Source organism: Schistocerca nitens, chromosome 8 (genome assembly GCF_023898315.1).
Source record: "Schistocerca nitens isolate TAMUIC-IGC-003100 chromosome 8, iqSchNite1.1, whole genome shotgun sequence".
Lineage (NCBI taxonomy): Eukaryota > Metazoa > Arthropoda > Insecta > Orthoptera > Acrididae > Schistocerca > Schistocerca nitens.
The window spans coordinates 271,273,354-271,290,980 of NC_064621.1; positions in this window are offsets into that span (position 1 = coordinate 271,273,354).

The window sequence follows — 17,627 nt, forward strand, 5'->3', positions numbered from 1 at the left end:
CCCAGGTGAGGCGTAAATCCTTTTGTCGTGCAGTCTGCAAGGGTACACGAGTGGCCTTCGGCTCCGAAAGCCCATATCGATGACATTTCGTTGAATGGTTCGCACGCTGACACTTGTTGATGACCCAGCATTGATATCTGCACCAATATGCGGTAGGGTCGCACTTGTGTCACGTCGTTGATCCCGTTCTTGAAGGATCTTTTTCCGGCCGCAGCGATGTCGAAGTTTTGAAGTGTTACCGGTTTCTAGATATTCACGCTACACTCGTGAAATGGTCGTAGGGTAAATCCCTTCCTCATCGCTACCTCAGAGGTACTATGTCCCATCGCTCGTGCGCCGGCTATAGCACAACGTTCAAAGTCATTCAAATCTTGATAAAATTCCCATTGTACACATACTTTTATAATAGATGTAGATTAAACTCATGCCTGCATTACCCCTATTAAAGCTTGCGTTTATAACCCTATATTTTTTGTATCCCGCCTCGACAGGCGGTGCTTTGGTATGCTCCTGTGAACTGCTTCTGTAATATTGGACGAGAGTGAAGGAAGCGAGTAGGAGCGGGAGAGGTGAAGCACTCCGGTACTGCATGTAACTTTAACACTTTGAATAGGGTCAAAAACACAAGTAAATATCAAATGCATACATAACTTTGGATAGGATGAGCACATGGGTGTGAAGCCGTAGACCATGTCTAACCCTGTGAAGTTAAAATGACTGTTATGTATAATCTCAAAACTAACAAATACTCGTTGCTGTCCAGACTGAACGTAACTAATACAAAGTCTCTATAGCAAGCTAGTCCACTCGGTAGTAGAAGCGATATCTCCAGGCCGTCTGATATTGATGAAATGGGCCAGAAAACAAGACGGCACTCCCCGAGCTCCAGAGCGTCGGGCTGAGGGCGCTGTGGTCGGCGTAGTTAGTTTTCTCTCGTAGTGCCAACTTACGAGAGCGTGCACCTACGTTGTGGCATCGTAACTATTGACGCCACAGTATTCACGTGACCGGAAGTCCTGTTTCTGCTGCCACCGAACTTCACTAATTCTCAATATATCTTACTTCAATCTACCCATTCCCCTTTTAAATTTTCTATTCTACCTACCCAATTAATGGATCTAACACTCTTCGCTCCGATCCTTTCTGCAGATTACAACGTCCTCAGCATCATCCAGAGTGGTCTCCGCCCGGAGAATCGAATGAGGGACTATTTTACCCCCGGAATATTTACCCAAGAGGATGCCATCATCATTTAACCGTGCAGTACAGCGGCATGCCGTCGGGAAAAATTACGAATGTAATTTTATTTATTTGTTTATTTATTTACATGTCAAGTTCCGTAGGACCAAATTGAGGAGCCAATCTCCAAGGTCATGGAACGTGTCAGTACGTGAACTTACAACATAAAAGTAATGACAGATAAAAATAAATGTTCATGAACCTGAAAGAAAATCAGTGCATAAGTTTAAGCAAACGTTATCAGCAATACAATGAGAATCAGCTTAATTTTTCAAGGAACTCCTCGACAGAATAGAAGGAGTGACCCATAAGGAATCTCTTCAGTTTAGATTTGAAAGCGCGTGGATTACTGCTAAGATTTTTTAATTCGAGTGGCAGATTATTGAAAATGGATGCAGCAGTATACTGCACACCTTTTTGCACAGGAGTTAAGGAAGTCCGATCCAAATGGAGGTTTCATTTCTGCCTAGTATTAACCGAATGAAATCTGCTTATTGTTGGAAATAAACTAATATTGGTAACAAGAAACGACAATAATCCGCTTGCTTTCAGTCGTTCGCTGTACCAGCACATCAAGGCTGTTTTAGTTGATGTTACGAGACCAGATTAGCCAACCATGCTGACTCTTACCACTGCAACTACTGAAAAGGCTGCTGCCCCTCTTCAGGAACCAGACATTTGTTTGGTCTCTCAACAGATACCGCTCCGAGGTGGTTGCACCTACGATACAACTATCTGTTGCGCTGAGGGATGCAAGCCATCCCACCAGGCCCATGGTGGAGGCAGCTTTCTTACAGGTATACACATTCTACTCTGTCGGTCCTGGTTAACGTTTTAGAAAATGTCTAGCAAAAATAATGATATCTACAGTTAATAGTGTTCTCAGAGAAGAAAGTAACATTGGTGCAAACAGTTCCACACACTACCAAAAGATGGATTTATTTGTTAATTTGTACAGAAAATTGGCGCATATATCAGAATACAGGGGTTCTTCCTAAATGAATATCGAATGGAGACGCAAGTGAAACATAGTATCCAGACGTTATTCAGGATGGCATGAATGCAGAATTGAGCTACCTGAAATATCTTACTCTTTGCTACCGTGTTAACAGCGTTATCACGAATAATGTCTTACGGGATACCGTTACGTTGAAACCGTGTAGTACAAGTACATTCCAATATCAACTACATACATTCAAGGAAGTTAGCAAGGGTGTCCATTCAATGCGTCTACCGTTTAGATAATATCACCGGACTTCGCAAAGTTCGTTCACATTCATTCTACAGAAACGAAATGCGTTGTATTCATTGTTTAGAATCGTGTGGTAGCACGCAGGAACAATTCGTCAGTGACAGAACAATGTAGCTGATTTGCCTAATGGTATAATCGCAACATCGGCAGATGGAGTGGTAAGTACGTCGTGCGCCGCTGAAAGCGAATACATATTGCGAACCCATATCGTCACTTGCATATGATGCATAAATGGAATTAGGTGACCGTCATTGCTCTGGCAGAAGCCACTAAATATTTGATTGTGTGTCCACCTAATTAACGCTTCAGAGGGCTTCCAGGCGGCGCATTAGCGGCAGGTAGAAATGAATCAGTCCAGCGACCCGGCAAAGCTTCCATACAGAGAGAATTTCAGAGCCTCATGTAAAAGCGCCTGTGTGCAGGACTGGATGTGGCTTGCTGCTTACGCACACGCAGGCCGAGGTACACAAGCGCTGCCCACATTACTTGTGTGCTGTGTGCGCCTGTGTTGACTTCCTGGCCTCGCAAACGTGATTATTCTACATATAGATTTATTCCTTGCATTCTGCCGCTGGGTTACACTCGTTTAGCCGATGATCGGTACGTGAAAGCGAAAGAGATACCATTATTATGGTAATGATACAGTGAGTTTTCAGAGATACATACATTCGAGATGTTTCTGGGCAGTTCTAGGGGCTACAGTCTGGAACCGTGCGACCGCAACGGTCGCAGGTTCGAATCCTGCCTCGGGCATGGATGTGTGTGATGTCCTTAGGTTAGTTAGGTTTAAGTAGTTCTAAGTTCTATGGGACTGATGACCTCAGAAGTTAAGTCCCATAGTGCTCAGAGCCATTTGAACCATTTGTTTCTGAGCAAAGACACCCCCGCTAAAATTACTAAAAGGTGGACCAAAACGAAAGCAAAATGAGAGTTTCGTTGTCAGGTACAAATCTTCAATGGCCAACACGATATTAAATACCAACATGAACTCACCAAATACTGTTACAGGTGTACCTGTATTTTTTCTACTTCTGTTGTCGAAAAACTAAACTGGCTTCTTTGCACGTGACGGAAACATAATTTTAAAATTGGCCAATTTACGTAGATTTGATTGAATTTTAACATATTTTCATCTTATAAAATGTTGACCTGTCAAGCATTTAACAAGGGCTAATTCTGGAATTGGGTTACGTCGTATTTATCAATGAAGAAAGAACTTGTACTTTATTTGTCTTATTTTCACATATACAGTTCAAGAACAAATGAAATATCAATAGCCGGTGGGGTGGCCGATCGGTTCTAGGCGCTACACTCTGGAACCGCGCGACCGCTACTGTCGCACGTTCGAATACTGCAATGGGCATAGATGTGTGTGATGTCGTTACGTTAGTTAGGTTTAAGTAGTTCTAAGTTGTAGGGGACTAATGACCTCAGAAGTTAAGTCCCATAGTGCTCAGAGCCATTTGAACCACTTGTTTTAAATATCAAGGAATCAAAAATTTATTCCATTAAAATGTGTGAACTATGGCATGTAATTATTTAAGATAATAACACAGCATTTTCTGAAGTAATATTTTCACCTGGAAGAAGGTGTCATTAGATGAATGACGGACACTAACTTCGCTTAACGAATGTTTACTCAGCATTTGCACATTCAAGAGCGTGGAGCGGGGTGGCTCCGGCTAGAACACATACGGTATACAGCTACAGAACATTCCAGTACAATGATTCTTGCCATTTGTGAATACTTCTAGAATGTACTGGAACCGAATATAGAAATTCCAATTTTTCAGTTCAGGGGAGTTTTGAATTCACGACCCTCCATGCAACAGTGTAAGTAGGCTGTTTAGGTTTTTATGTTGGTAACGCCATGTAGCGCTCTACATGAAAATCACTGACTGTGCTGTGTGCAGCCTGTGGCTGGTTTGCATTGTTGGAATTTGCTATTTAAGTGTTGCACAGTTGGAGGTGAGCCGCCAGCAGTGGTGGATGTGGGGAGAGAGATGGCAGAATTTTAAGAGCGGACGATCTGGACGTGTGTGCGCCAGAAAGAGTAAATTTGTAGTATTGGATATCTTGAACTATATATATATATATATATATATATATATATATATATATATATATATATATATATAGGGTGAGTCATTTAACGTTACCGCTGGATATATTTCGTAAACCACATCAAATACTGACGAATCGATTCCACAGACCGAACGTGAGGCGAGGGGCTAGCGTAATTGGTTAATACATACCATAAAAAATGCACGGAAGTATGTTTTTTAACACAAACCTACGTTTTTTTAAATGGAAACCCGTTAGTTTTGTTAGCACATCTGAACATATAAACAAATACGTAATCACTGCCGTTTGTTGCATTGTAAAATGTTAATTACATCCGGAGATACTGTAACCTAAAGTTGACGCTTGAGTACCACTCCTCTCTTGTTTGATCGTGTGTATCGGAGAGCAACGAATTACGTAGGGATCCAAAGGGAACGGTGATGGACCTTAGGTAGAGAAGAGACTGGAACAGCACATTACGTCCACATGCTAACACCTTTTTATTGGTCTTTTTCACTGACGCACATATACATTACCATGAGGGGTGAGGTACACGTACACACGGTTGCGAATGGTCCTCGCCGATACCCCAGGAGCAACAGTGTCCCTAATTTGCTGGGAAGTGGCGGTGTGGTCCCCTACGGCACTGCGTAGGATCCTACGGTCTTGGCGTGCATCCGTGCGTCGCTGCGGTCCGGTCCCAGGTCGACGGGCACGTGCACCTTCCGCCGACCACTGGCGACAACATCGATGTACTGTGGAGACCTCACGCCCCACGTGTTGAGCAATTCGGCGGTACGTCCACCCGGCCTCCCGCATGCCCACTATACGCCCTCGCTCAAAGTCCGTCAACTGCACATACGGTTCACGTCCACGCTGTCGCGGCATGCTACCAGTGTTAAAGACTGCGATGGAGCTCCGTATGCCACGGCAAACTGGCTGACACTGACGGCGGCGGTGCACAAATGCTGCGCAGCTAGCGCCATTCGACGGCCAACACCGCGGTTCCTGGTGTGTCCGCTGTGCCGTGCGTGTGATCATTGCTTGTACAGCCCTCTCGCAGTGTCCGGAGCAAGTATGGTGGGTCTGACACACCGGTGTCAATGTGTTCTTTTTTCCATTTCCAGGAGTATATATATATATATATATATATATATATATATATATATATATATATATATATATATATATCAAATACTGTCGAATCGATTCCACAGACCGAACGTGAGGAGAGGGGCTAGTGCAATTGGTTAATACAAACCATAAAAAAATGCACAGAAGTATGTTTTTTAACAGAAATCTACTTTTGAACACTATTAAGGTAAATAAATTGGTAGTTCTTTATCAAGATTTTGAAAGTCATTTATAATTTTTCTAAGGGGACATTGCATATGTCGACCCTTAGCCAAGGATACCTCACTGGAATCTTCTGATTTTTTCTTGTAGTTTGTGTAATTAGTGTAGGTACTGTTTATTGCTAGCGCGTAATTATACAGAGAATTACTTTTGTAGTTGTAGTTTTTCATTGTTGTACAGTAAAACAGTTGTGGAATGCATGTAGATTTGTACCAAGTATTTCGCAACTGCGCTTGCAAGTAAAGAGATATTACTTTCAGTGCTATGTTAATGTGTTTTCTTATTTTTGCTCTTCAAATTGTGCTTTTCTGTGTTATGGTGTGAAATACGTGATGATTATGGTGTGTGAAAAACGTAACACTAGGCTCCAAAGTAAATTAAGAAATGACAGTGAAGACGAGAGTAGTGTTTTCCGCCACCGTGTAATGAATTAATAAATATTCAGAACAGTATTTTGGTAACTCTGCGTAGGGAAATGGACCAGGCAATAAAAATAGTGTAGACAGTGAAACAATTAGTGAACAGGGAAGAATTGTCGATCGATCGGTCGGTAACAGCTCACCTCAGGAATCCGAAAAACAGGACAAAATTTTGCAAATACCGTAAATTCAGGTTTTGCGTCCTCACGTTTTTCTCAAATAAGTCAAGACACATATTCTGCTTTTCAAAATGTGAATATTGCCGGTTCAAATGCACTGCCGAATAGCACTGAGGAACATGTTTCAGACACCAGTGCATTGTTATTACAGTTAATGCAACAAATGGGACAAAGGCTACAAAAGTTAGAAACATCGCTTGAACAAAATCAGAAACAAATTAAAGAAACACTTCAACAAACACGTGAAGATTTAACTACTGAGTTACATAACATCGGATCGAAATGTTAAAAAGTTTGTAATGACGTATAAACACAAATTTGTGAGCATTTTCATCCTATTTTTTTCGCCATGAAAATGCATTACAAAATCACGAAGCAGCGATAAAAGAACTGCAAACTATTGTTCATGAAAATCACGAGACGATGCGGGCTAAAATTGACTCAGTTGCATCTACCGATTCGGTTACGCAACTTGCAAAAACTCTGGAAAACTTACAGTACACAGTAGATACTCTGAAAATTGGTTCAGAAAGACACATGGAGGAAATTAGTTCATTATCAGAGAAAATAGTCGAACTTTCAGATCAGCTAAATAATTTATCTGTGAAGGTAGATTATACTCTGAATGACACATTACTGGCAGTCTTTAATGACACAGAAGAGTATGAACAAATTAGAAAATTCAAACAAGATCAGAATCAAATCAATACACAGAACAAAAAGAGAAATCCGGGAAGTGCAAGATCAGTTGACACAGGTAATACAATAATTACATATTTCAGAGGACACTCGCGCTCCAATATGGGAAGAGGGAACAGCCACAAGATAATAACACAGGGAATTTCGGAAATTATGTAAGAAATTGGCAAGGTGCCCCGAATTTTGAGATGGAACCGCCGACACGACGTAATAATGACCGATATGCGACTCGCCGACACAATGACTTTGACTATAAACTGTTCATTACTAGATGTAAATTCAAAGCATTTAAGAATTCCGGCAACGACATTCATCCACAAGCGTGGCTTCATCAATTCTCTCATTGTTTTCCTCCCAACTGGTCATTAGAGCACAGATTAGAATTTATGTGTGGCTATTTAGAGAATGAACCAGCTATAAGAATGTGATCAGTCATTCACTATTGTCACAGTGAAGGAGAATTTTATCACGCCTTCCTCTCAGCATATTGGTCAAGCTACACAAGACCGAGTAAAACATAGCATCATAGTGATGAAACATTTAGAACAATCCTAATTTTCCAGTGTTGTGAAATATTTTGAAGACATGCTGCATAAGAACCAGTACCTGTCAAACCCATACAGCCCCTCAGAACTCATCCGCATTTGCTTAATCAAATTGCCTTAACATTGACTACCGACAAAACGACAGACCTGAATTTCATCAGAATTGGCGGGATCCAAACAGGGCAGGGACCTCTCGACAAGGTGAATTTGTAGAAGTTAGGTCTCCAAATCCCAATAATGACGCGCGCCAACAAAGAGACCGACAATGACTCACACTGCAGGCAGCCACATGCGCCGGCTGGCTCAGAGAAAAATAACATAGACGTTAACCTTGAGAAAAAGTTTAGCATTATTTACCGAAGTATGCAACATGATAATTGCTTTGAAGTTGAAAATATGCGCACTAGAAAGGGTAAAAGATTGCACCACATTTCACATGTAAAACCGTTTATTGAAAGATAATCTGCTTTTAACTTAGTCTTTGGTATAAAATTTTTCACTTCACGCTACTAGTACGCTTTGTCACACTTTGAAACTGTTAACATGCAGCAATGCTTTGAATTTAAATATCCAGTCAAGAACCCAGAGAACTTATTTAAAGCAGACACTACGAATGCATTGTTACAGTGAACAGAGGACACAGTGTTATTGTGTGTATATTCTTGCTTGTTAGTTGCACGATTACGTAATGTCTATAAGGGTTACGTACATAGAACTTATACTGGTACTGCTAATGAGATTTTAATTCAACATTTTGGTTTACTTGAAAATACATTCTGGATTTAAAGTGCGTTCTGAGAGATACCAGATGACACAGTGGTTAGTTTATTTGACAGCTACACGATTATATCACGACGCTCCTAATATGTGACACAATTTACATTGTTGCTTTTGCGGTGTATCTGTTTTATATCTCTACAGTTTTTCTGTATTATTCTGGAAAGTAAAACGTGTTTTAGTAGTAACTTTGTAGTATAGCTACAATGAGACAGCCTTTTCCGTAGCACAACAATTCGTTACAGAACCGTACTTACTTCATCACGGCAATAAGCGTAATAACTACGATATCTATACGCCTAGCATTTCACTTTTGTTTATTACGAGGTAAGTACATTGACTTCCACAGAATTTCGCTTACGGACGACGATAACTACGAGACTTGGCACATTTTTTTACCCTTAAGTAATGACAGAGATTATCTTACAACAGGATGCACAGTTTAACACTACAGTAGATGTATTTGAGTGAATAATTTTGTACTTAAAACATTTATTTTTAAAGATTTTTGAAATACAAAGATACAAAGGTTTTCCATGAGACGTTTCATTCCATTGCTGTAATCGGTAACACCTGCGAGTATAATTACATTATCCTCAGGGGATACTCGCCTACTTTGTGTATCATGTGTTTGGCAAGCACAAGGAGCCCCAGCTAATATGGTATTTGCTTATACAACTTTACACATCGGTACCATATTTCTCTAACAGATTAATTATACAGCTATCTGATCATTTAACTGAGAGAGACAAATATTTACTTTACTACATCAGTGACAGATGTTTATGTAATTATACAGTTGGATAACTTCACACTTATGAAATTGTATTTTGTATGTACTTTGTGAACTGTTCATATATTTTCCGGAACCATTGTGATACTATGAGAGCTTTGAATGATGTATTTTGTATGGGATAATGATTTTTAAAGTACGTTTGAAGTAGATGACACTATTGAAATGAGCAGAAAATTTTTTTTAGGTTTTGAAATTATTGCAGAAAGCTACGACGTTTTTGAGATTTGGCTGAGGTTTTATGATGTTATTAAGACGATGACATGTATTATGCTGTTGAGGTATGTTTATGATCAATAAGCTGATGCTATATGAGGAATTTGATTATGCTATTTATTTATTATGATGAAATATTGAATAAATTGACGACAAATATGTATATGTGTAATAAGGTAAGGAACAATGAGTAGTGGTTAGGGAATCTGATTTGTAAAAAAGGACGGTGGAAACCAAGAATCGTACTTTAAGAGTTATGAAATGTGTGTAAATCCATGAATGTATCACAATGACAATGAAAATTTTTTGGACATGGTTATATTTATAGGATTTAGTTTCTACACGCTTGTAATGCAAATTCTAGACCTGTGAAATTTTTTTATTTGAGACTGTCACTGTAGTGCAAACTGCTGTAGTAAATATTTGGGTAAGAATACTAAGTGACCTTGACGTAATGCATTGTGGGTGCCCAGCTGTGCCACCTGCCTGGAAAAAAAGCCATTAGGTGGAGAGAAAAAGATGCCATTAACCTTGCTATTGACATTCCTCTGTAGAAAGCATCGCAAATATGACATGCTATTACTTGGAAACATATGATTATACTGTGGAGCATGTACTATGTGGTACTTACTGAAATGCTTATGAATTGATGGGAAATATTCTTACATCTGCACAACTGATTATGACAAGTGTCTATCTACAAGAATTGAGAGAATTTATACTAACTTATGAAATATCACATGACTATTAATGGTATTTTTATGCTTTGCTTTACATATTTGCTTATTTCATTTGATATCTACACTCCTGGAAATGGAAAAAAGAACACATTGACACCGGTGTGTCAGACCCACCATACTTGCTCCGGACACTGCGAGAGGGCTGTACAAGCAATGATCACACGCACGGCACAGCGGACACACCAGGAACCGCGGTGTTGGCCGTCGAATGGCGCTAGCTGCGCAGCATTTGTGCACCGCCGCCGTCAGTGTCAGCCAGTTTGCCGTGGCATACGGAGCTCCATCGCAGTCTTTAACACTGGTAGCATGCCGCGACAGCGTGGACGTGAACCGTATGTGCAGTTGACGGACTTTGAGCGTACGCGTAAAGTGGGCATGCGGGAGGCCGGGTGGACGTACCGCCGAATTGCTCAACACGTGGGGCGTGAGGTCTCCACAGTACATCGATGTTGTCGCCAGTGGTCGGCGGAAGGTGCACGTGCCCGTCGACCTGGGACCGGACCGCAGCGACGCACGGATGCACGCCAAGACCGTAGGATCCTACGCAGTGCCGTAGGGGACCGCACCGCCACTTCCCAGCAAATTAGGGACACTGTTGCTCCTGGGGTATCGGCGAGGACCATTCGCAACCGTCTCCATGAAGCTGGGCTACGGTCCCGCACACCGTTAGGCCGTCTTCCGCTCACGCCCCAACATCGTACAGCCCGCCTCCAGTGGTGTCGCGACAGGCGTGAATGGAGGGACGAATGGAGGCGTGTGGTCTTCAGCGATGAGAGTCGCTTCTGCCTTGGTGCCAATGATGGTCGTATGCGTGTTTGGCGCCGTGCAGGTGAGCGCCACAATCAGGACTGCATACGACCGAGGCACACAGGGCCAACACCCGGCATCATGGTGTGGGGAGCGATCTCCTACACTGGCCGTACACCACTGGTGATCGTCGAGGGGACACTGAATAGTGCACGGTACATCCAAACCGTCATCGAACCCATCGTTCTACCATTCCTAGGCCGGCAAGGGAACTTGCTGTTCCAACAGGACAAAGCACGTCCGCATGTATCCCGTGCCACCCAACGTGCTCTAGAAGGTGTAAGTCAACTACTCTGGCCAGCAAGATCTCCGGATCTGTCCCCCATTGAGCATGTTTGGGACTGGATGAAGCGTCGTCTCACGCGGTCTGCACGTCCAGCACGAACGCTGGTCCAACTGAGGCGCCAGGTGGAAATGGCATGGCAAGCCGTTCCACAGGACTACATCCAGCATCTCTACGATCGTCTCCATGGGAGAATAGCAGCCTGCATTGCTGCGAAAGGTGGATATACACTGTACTAGTGCCGACATTGTGCATGCTCTGTTGCCTGTGTCTATGTGCCTGTGGTTCTGTCAGTGTGATCATGTGATGTATCTGACCCCAGGAATGTGTCAATAAAGTTTCCCCTTCCTGGGACAATGAATTCACGGTGTTCTTATTTCAATTTCCAGGAGTGTAGTTTCCAGTTGTGTTGCAGAATTGGTTTTATAAAATAAAATTAAATGCATTTGCTAATGTGAACACTTTCTGTCAACAGATCTATTAAATAATAATTTTATGATCTACGTTCTTCGAAAAAGGATCGCTTGGAAAGGAAAGAACAATAAGAAGGGACTAATAACAGTAACTGTATACATATTTTTCTTTTGAAGTACTTGGTAATTTTTTTTTCTTTGTGGAATAAGTTGTGGTGCACCACTTTAATTACGTAGACATTAAGATATGAATAGACATTTCCCTTATCTGCATAGTTGTCTTTAGTGTACTATTTTTTCTGCTTGTGGGTTTGTCATGATTAGATATAAGTAATTGCATTTGCTGCTGCTGTTTGTCAAGAGAGTGCTACTGAATTTCACTTTGTATTACTCTATTAAGCCAGTTTTGCTACTCATTTATTTTTCTTGTTTGCTGCACATTGCCTTATATTAATTGTAATAACGCATTTGCTTTGCTAATTTAGATATACTGCTGCTGGCTTTGCTAATTTGCATTTTTTGTCATTGCCGTTTGTGTTAATTGTTTTGTGCTGCTGCATTGCCTTGTCCCTTAGTTTAGCCTCTGAGCTCAGTAGATTTAAGTTAGCTTAAGGGGGGGTAGGCTATATCAGGGAATGAGTTGTGATGAATTGGAAGAAATGCGTTGACAAGGTATTAAAAAAAGTGAAATAAGAGGAAAGATCTACGAAATGAAGTTTTGGGTTGGACTGCAGTACCAAATGTTACACTGAAATCAAACCCTGAACTGTCCTTTTGTGTTATTCCACTATGTGTCGGTGTACCTTGTGTGTTTGTGTTCTTCCTGTCTTTATGTGTTTATCTGATAAGACTTATGTTGTAGAATTTTTCTATTACTCAGCTACATTCACTGTTCTGAGGAATACTGTTATCCTCAAATAAAATTTGCATTTATAGTATGTTATTTACTTTGTAAAGATATTTAGACTTCATTTATTCTGTTTTGTTTTAATGCTCACGTGTGAAGTTGATGTTTCGAAAGTTATTCTGACCATTTATGTATTTACTTATGTCATTATTCCTGTAACACTGATGTATATATTATTTCGAATCTTTTGTAAAGCCCATATTACCACAAATATTATCTGTATTGTTATGTGCTTTAATGATGTATTTTGTACCTTTGTAATTTTATTCTCATGTCGTAAATTTAAAATTGTAATTGACACCAGTTCATCAAATTAAGTAACTTGTAAGCATTAATCTGAGTGCACACATTTCTGTTGGTCATATTATATGCACAATATGTGACAAGTTGGGGCTGTCAGTGTTAGCTCGTGTGTTAATAATTCAGCAGGTGTCTGGTTAACAGCATTGCTGGTTCTAAGGACAATTCCCAAAACTTTGTGAGTGCACAAGTGGTGGTTTGTGGACTTGCTATATTGTCCGCAAGACGCTTCGATGGTGATTGTGCAACTGCACAGTCGCAACAGATGGCTACTGGCCGTCTCTACAAGGACTACAGTGGGTCTGCCTCTTTGATGGCCCACCAACACCATTATTTCTACAAGGTCTGCAGTGGGTCTGCACCTCAGGTGGCCCACCAATACTGTTATCTCTAATAGGACTACAGTTGTCTGCTCTGTGATGACCTACCTATCAATATTCTTCAAAACTTCGACTGACTCTGCTGTGGGTTTGCTCTGTTGTGGCCCATTACCTGTCTGCATATCAAGAGTCAGCATTGTCTTTCCGTTGGAAGGACAACACTACTTCTTCAAGACTGCATGGAAATCCACTACTACCATGTGCATTTTCTTTTATTGCTCAGACTTTGAAAAAAAAAAAAAACTCTGCAATTTTACTGTGATGAGTGATCAGGACTGTCTTTACGGACTGTAAAAAGATGTTAGCTTTTGACCAACATTGTATCAATAAGTGTGTGCATTTGATTTCTTTGTTATTGTAATTATGTCAATTTTTTTCAAATCTGTATTCGCCACTGCCCAAAACAATTTGTATATTTTTTTTTGTGGGGAGCATGGGGGCTATGTAAGTAGGCAGTTTAGGTTTTTATGTTGGTAACGCCATGTATAGGTCTATATGAAAATCACTGACTGTGCTGTGTGCAGCCTGTGGCTGGTTTGCATTGTTGGAATTTGCTATTGTAGTGTTGGGCAGTTGGCTGTTAACAGCGCGTAGCGTTGTGCAGTTGGAAAAGCCGCCAGCAGTGGTGGATGTGGGGAGAGAGATGGCAGAATTTTAAGAGCGGACGATGTGGACGTGTGTGCGCCAGAAAGAGTAAATTTGTAATATTGGATGTAATGAACTGATATACAGGGTGAGTCACCTAACATTACCGCTGGATGTATTTCGTAATCCACATCAATTACTGACGAATCGATTCCACAGACCGAACGTGAGGAGAGGGACTAGTGTAATTGGTTAATACGTACCATAAAAAAATGCACGAAAGTATGTTTTTTAACACAAACCTACGTTTTTTGAAATGGAAACCCTGTTAGTTTTGTTAGCACATCTGAGCATATAAACAAATACGTAATCAGTGCCGTTTGTTGCATTGTAAAATGTTAATTACATCCGGAGATATTGTAACCTAAAGTTGACGCTTGAGTACCACTCCTCCGCTGTTCGATCGTGTGTATCGGAGAGCACCGAATTACGTAGGGATCCAAAGGGAACGGTGATGGACCTTAAGTACAGAAGAGACTGGAACAACGCATTACGTCCACATGCTAGCACCTTTTTATTGGCCTTTTTCACTGATGCACATGTACATTACCATGAGGGGTGAGGTACACGTACACACGTGGTTTCCGTTTTCAATTACGGAGTGGAATAGAGTGTGTCCCGACATGTCAGGCCAATAGATGTTCAATGTGGTGGTCATCATTTGCTGCACACAATTGCAATCTCTGGCGTAATTAATGTCGTACACGCCGCAGTACACCTGGTTTAATGTCGCCGCAGGCTGCCACAATACGTTGTTTCATATCCTCTGGGGTTGTAGGCACATCACGGTACACATTCTCCTTTAACGTACCCCACAGAAAGAAGTCCAGAGGTGTAAGATCAGGAGAACGGGCTGGCCAATTTATGCGTCCTCCACGTGCTATGAAACGCCCGTCGAACATCCTGTCAATGGTCAGCCTAGTGTTAATTGCGGAATGTGCAGGTGCACCATCATGCTCATACCACATACGTCGACGCGTTTCCAGTGGGACATTTTCGAGCAACGTTGGCAGATCATTCTGTAGAAACGCGATGAATGTTGCAGCTGTTTGGGCCCCTGCAATGAAGTGAAGACCAATGAGGTGGTCGCCAATGCTTCCGCACCATACATTTACAGTCCACGGTCGCTATCGCTCTACCTGTCTGAGCCAGCGAGAATTGTCCACGGACCAGTAATGCATGTTCCGTAGATTCACTGCCCCGTGGTTTGTGAAACCCGCTTCATCGGTAAACAGGTAGAACTGCAACGCATCCTCTGTTAATGCCCATTGACAGAATTGCACTCGATGATTAAAGTCATCACCAAGTAATTGCTGATGTAGCGACACATGAAACTGGTGAAAGCGGTGACGATGCAATATGCGCATGACACTACTTTGACTCAGTCCACCGGCACTCGCAATGTCCCGTGTACTCACGTGTGGGTTCATGGCAGCAGCAGCTAACACACCAACTGCACCCCCTTCTCCTGTGACAGGCCTGTTACGGACCCGTTTGCGTGCTACGACCATACCTGTTGCATACAGTTGGCGGTAGATGTTTTGCAATGTGCGGCACGTTGTATGCTCTCTGTCCCGGCTTCAGCTACATTTCGTCGACACTCGCCATAGATGAGTATCATCTCCGCCTTTTCAGAGTTCGAATACGCCATGGTCACGGATCCTACAACACTACACTATCACAGACGTCTGGTAACACGGTGTACTACAGTTGGTTTGCGTACGGAGACGAATGCAGGATAAAAATAGCAGCAAGCGCTACATGCAGACACTGCGACAGCTAGACCAAACCACAACAGTGCACTACAGCCACACTCGTAAACATGGCTGTCATTGTAAACATGTCCATGCAGATGCTGCTCGCCGACCGTGGCCCGTGTTTGTTACAAAACGCAACTGAGCGTCGGAGGTTTCAAGCGTCAACTTTAGGTTACAATATCTCCGGATGTATTTAATATTTTACAATGCAACAAACGGCACTGATTACGTATTTGTTTATATGTTCAGATGTGCTAACAAAACTAAGGTGGTTCCATTTAAAAAAAACGTAGGTTTGTGTTAAAAAACATACTTCCGTGCATTTTTGTATGGTTTGTATTAAACAATTACACTATCCGCTCTCCTCACGTTCTGTCTGTGGAATCGGTTCGTCAGTATTTGATGTGGTTTACGAAATATATCCAGCGGTAACGTTAGGTGACTCACCCTCTATATATACACTGCTGGCCACCGTAAATGCAACACCAAGAAAGACAAGAGGTAGCACAACAAAATTTATTTTGTAGATAACATGTTGACCAAGTATCCAATGATTACGTTTACAGACGTCTGTGACATGTGGTTCCTGCCAGAATCAGTAGCCAGAGTAGCCGCCATTGTTGGAGATCACCGCTGCCACACGTCGTCTCGGCATTGAGTCAAAGAGACGTTGGATGTGTTCCTGGGGTACAGCAGCCCAAGCGGCTTCCACACGTTGCCATATATCATCTGGTGTGGCAGCTGGGGATGTAATCTGGGTCACTCGTCGAGCAACCATGGACCACATGTTTTCTTTCGGCGAAAGATCCGGAGAGCGAGCCGGCCATGGAAGCAATTCAATCTGGTTATTGACGAAGAACCTTTGGACAATGAGTGCCACGTGTGGTCGCGCATTATCCCGTCGAAATATGGCTGTGGCCGAGCCCTGAAGGTAAGGAAGGACAACTGGCTCCAGCACCTCGGATATGTAGCGCCGGCTATTTAAAGTACCGGCAATGCGTACTAGAGGCGTGCGAGAGTAATATCCAATACCGCCCCATACCATAATACCCGGTGCAAGACCAGTGTGGCGGTGCATAATGCAGCTGTCCAGCATCCTCTCTCCACGGTGTCTCCACACTCGAATCCGACCATCGTGGTGCTGCAGACAGAAGCGTGTCTCGTCAGTAAAGACAACGATATTCCATTCTGCCGTCCACATCCGTCTGTCATCACACCATTGGCGACGGAGACGTCTGTGGTTCTGCGTCAATGGTAGACGAAGCAATGGACGTCTTGCGGACAGACCACTCTGCTGTAAACGGCGTCGAATGGTACGCGCAGACACTGGATGATGCGTTACAGACGCAATGTGCTGTGCTATGTTTCGGGATGTCACTGAGCGATCCGTCACTGCCATGCGCACAATTTGCCTATCAGCACGTGCAGTGGTGCACCGAGGTGAATGCGATCGACCACGTCGGTCCGTCGTACCCTCCTGCATCCAACGGTCACATATCCGCATTACAGTTGTTTGGTTTCGTCCAACACGACTAGCGATTTCTCTGTATGATAATCCACAATCTCGGTAAGCCACTATCCTTCCTCTGTCGAACTCGGATACTTGATCAAACGATGTTCGCTGTTGTCTACGAGGCATAACTGATCGTCTTGTGAAACAACCACAAGGTAAACACACGTGCCGAACGTACACTCGTCGAAATCGCCAAGCCTTAAATGGCGCTATGAGGTGGCGCCACAGGCGTGCGTGATGTGCGTCTGCGCTGAAATTCTAATCAGTTGCATATCTCATCGCTGCAAACCCATGGTGTAAATTTCACTTGATTCGGAAGCTTCCTTCAGGGTGTTGCATTTAC